The sequence below is a fragment of the Oryzias latipes genome, chromosome 6 (assembly GCF_053564925.1).
Source record: "Oryzias latipes strain Hd-rR chromosome 6, Olatipes_Hd-rR_3.1".
Lineage (NCBI taxonomy): Eukaryota > Metazoa > Chordata > Actinopteri > Beloniformes > Adrianichthyidae > Oryzias > Oryzias latipes.
In genome coordinates, this window is record NC_136242.1 from 31,199,606 (window position 1) to 31,203,904 (window position 4,299).

Sequence of the window (4,299 nt, forward strand, 5' to 3'; positions counted from 1 at the left end):
AATAGGATATTTAGTCTGTTTTTGTTGGTTAAAGCTTTTTCTGATGACTTCCTCCTTTCTCCTGCCTGTCCTTGTTTTGTTCTGTTTGTTTTTCTTACAGAGTTGTGTGCCTGAAACGTGCACACGTGCTTCACGTCAGATTGTCTTTGTTCTGCTCATCTTCGTGCCACAGCTAATCAGGATTAGCCTCCATCACAGATCAGACACTGCAGCACAAAGTCTGCACTTTCTTTCACTTTCCAGCCTTTTTTTAACTTTTGAGTTCATCTGTGGTTTGTTGTTTTAAAGTCGACATTAAACAAAAGTGAATTATATCATTTGCAGGAATACTCATCTGGATCAGCAAACACATTTTCACTCATTTGTCTCCTTGTAAACTGTCCGTCACTGGTTCTCATCCAGATGTTTGTTGGGATTAAGGCCAGTGTGGCGCCGCCGTATCCCAGCCAAGGCAGGGATCTGTGTCATCAACCTGTTCTCTCAGCTTATCCTGAGCTGAGCTGATAATGGGATCTACCCCCTGCCTACTGCTTCGTCACTGCCATGAATGGTCCTCAAACGTATGGGCTGCCCCGATGAAGACAGAGGGGGATCTGCCCCCAGAACCACCCCATGGGGATTGTTGTTCTTCCTATACTTGTCACTTTCCTTCTTTTCTATCCGCCAGCTCCTTCAGGTGATAAAATAAATTCTTTTTTTTTTTTTTTTTTCTGGTTTGGGATCTTCATGACCTCTTCTTCCTCTGGAGTACGTTCTGCCTCAGCTCCGCCTTTGGAATTGTCCCAGCAAAAATCCTGTTTAGCAGGTGGTTGTTAACAAGGGTTGTCCTGAATCCTAGTTAATCACTCTCTGACACCATGACACTCTTTCCTTCCTCTTCATCCACGTTCCTCAGCTCTGTGCTCTAACGGAACGCAACCCCATCATAAAAAAAAATTGAAAATAAAGTCAAAAAACCATTTTCAAACCCTAAATGTGGTCCAGTTTCTTCTCTAAATGTTCAAATGTTTCCCGCAGTCTTAATTTTATCAATGTCCGACAACACAAATGCATCTGTCTTAAAGTGTAGTGAAACAAGCCAAGAAAATGATTGCACTGATAAAATTAAACAGTTAAAATACTTAAATTCTTAAACCAAAGAATCCTATCACTTATCTTGTCTTCCATAATTCTCTGCAAAAGATAACATTAGAAAGTTTTATTTAATGTTTGAATACATAATCAAATGTGTTTGGTTGCACTGCCACCTAAACACAAAATCTGCATTTTATACTCTTAATATTTTAAGGAATATCTATAAATTCTGTAGAATATTGTCATTATTTTTATGAGACATCGAAAAAAATTGTGAACTTCCTTTTAAAGTGACTTTCAAAGTGTTTTATTCCTTTGATTTCAAGAAAACAAAGGCAAAAAAGAAGAAAGTTATTTTTAAGTTAAAAAAGCAGATTATTTTTAAAAGAATATATATATTACATATATATATATTAGGTCTTTCCAGGTATCTGTTGTAGCCACTCCTCCAGCTTGGGGGTTACTGCCCCGAGTGCTCCAATTACCACAGGCACCACTGTCACCTTCACTTTCCAGGCTTTCTCCAGTTCTTCTCTGAGTTCCTGGTATTTCTCCAGTTTCTCATGTTCCTTCTTCCTGATGTTCCCATCGCTTGGCACTGCCACATCCACCACAACGGCTTTCCTCTGTTCTTTATCCACCACTACAATGTCTGGTTGGTTTGCCATTACCATCTTATCAGTCTGGATCTGGAAGTCCCACAGGATCTTTGCCCTCTCATTCTCTACCACCTTCGGAGGTGTTTCCCATTTTGACCTTGGGGTTTCCAGTCCATATTCTGCACACATGTTCCTGTATATTATTCCAGCCACTTGATTGTGGCACTCCATGTATGCTTTACCTGCCAGCATCTTACATCCTGCAGTTATTTTTGCCATTGAGCTGGCTTCTCAGGATTTGCCTCACTCGTTGGAGGTATTTAGCTGTTGCAGCTTTCCTTGTTGCCTGCTCGAGGTTGCCATTTGTCTGCGGAATTCCAAGGTACTTGTAACTGTCCTCGATGTCTGCTATTGTTCCTTCTGGGAGTGAGACCCCTCCTGTGTGGACTACCTTGCCTCTCTTTGGGTTGGCTTGTCACCATCCGGCTGCATTTCTCGAGACCGAATGACATCCCAATGTCAGTACAGTCAGGGTGTCGGGGTTGCACAGTGTTCATTGTAGACATGATCTTGTCTTTCAGGTCAGTTGCTGCCTCGCTCAGCGGAATTGTGGTTGTTGGGGCTGTGTACCCAATCTCAGGGATCCACTTTACCGTGGACTCAAGTAGTAGCATTCTAACAGAACCTTGTTCTCACATCTAGTCCATTTCTGTCTTGTTCCAGTAGCCCACTTTCCATCAGGGTGCTCTGGTCCCTCAGCACCTGACGCAGACCTTGTTTGGTCGGGTGACATCTGAGCCGGCATGAACATGTGGTTCATTGTCTCTCAAGTTGTGAGGTAGGCATTAGCGTTAAGGGTCTTGCCTGTCATTGTTATGGTAATTGCCCCATTTCCATTACCATTAATTGTTCATTCCGCCCTGGGAATCGAACCTGGGCTTCCTGCATGACAGTCCTGCACTTTACCAACCGAGCTACCCAGCCGGTTTTACATATATATATATATACATACATATATATATATATATATATATATATATATATATATATATATATATATATATATATATATATATATATATATACATATATATATATATATATATATATATATATATATACATATATATATATATATATATATATATATATATATATATATATATATATATATATATATATACATATATATATATATATTTATTTATTTTATTATTCATAATAATAACATATTATTTTGAATAACACATTATTCAGTTAAATAAAAGCTTTAAAAAGACAGAGTTTGAGAAAAGTGAAGCAAAATTGTTGATTTTTGAGATTTGAAAACAGTTTTCCAAAATTATCTAAAATGTGTTATTTCAGTCTGCAGTATTCTTCCTAATACTTTGAACCTGACACCGTAACTCCTCCTAAATAAGGTGAAGGAATTATGAAATAGTACAAAGGGCAAAAATCCGTGGAAAAAGTGTGAAAAGTTCTGGTCTGTTCCTGAAATTTTCACAGACGTATCACAAGTGAGACATGCAAAGATCACGTGAATCAACATACAACATGAACCGTGCGTGATTATTACTGTTCACAATTCATTAGTGATTAATGCATCAATAAAGTAATTTAAATGCTATATGTTCACAAATTTGCATATGCGTTTGCAAATACCATACACAATTGTGTAAGAATTACATAATATTGCGTATAAACTACGTAGAATACGTGTAAACAGCGTAAAATTTGCTCAGCTGTTGGACATTCTCTTATACTTTGTTATAATTTTACATGTTGATATTAATGCAGGGATTAATGTATATTAAGGAACACGTGGAGCTGTACATACCAGTTTGGGGGAAAACAAAGCTATAAATGATCTTCCTGGCAATAGCAGGGGGAGAAGGCCACTTAAATATATAAATGGGAAAACATGACCATATAAGGTGTTAAGGCCTGTTAGGGGTTTCTCCTTTCGTGACAGACATGATCACTACTGATCCAATTTTCATTACAAGGACTGAATTCCAATTGAGTTGCTTGGTCACTTTCTTCCTCATCAACGAACATGCAGAGGTTAGCCGGTGTTACCTCACAATCACCAAACACCAAAATTACATGCGCAAAATGTCCGTAGTGATGATTGTTCTTTTGTTTTCTGGAGGACGTCTAGACAGTTTCTTATTCAAAATCAGGATTATTTATTTTCTACTTTACTCTTTTTGTTTTACTTCCAATATAAAACATTACGGAGCTGCCTGACTGCTTTTAATACACAAATGATCTGTTTAGGCCGTTGCATTGCATCCATTTAACAAGTCCACCAATAAAATGCATAATAAAAGAAAGTTGAATTTCATTTCTTAAAATTTTTTATAAAAATATGTTTCCAAAATGTGCTCAACTGTTTTGTTAAAGGTGAATCTGTATTCCTCACTTGTTCATCTAGGTTTCATTTGTAAAAATTTTAGGATTCTGCACATCTGGTCCAGTGTAGATCAGGTTCAAGACCAACACTGAGCATCAGGGATTTTCCTGTCTGGTCTGATCATTTGTTTCCTGTCGGTTTCACTTTTCAGGATGTGTTTCTTCAAAGTTAATCTGCGGTTGCTCTCAGTACAGAGTTCTGCCCTGACCT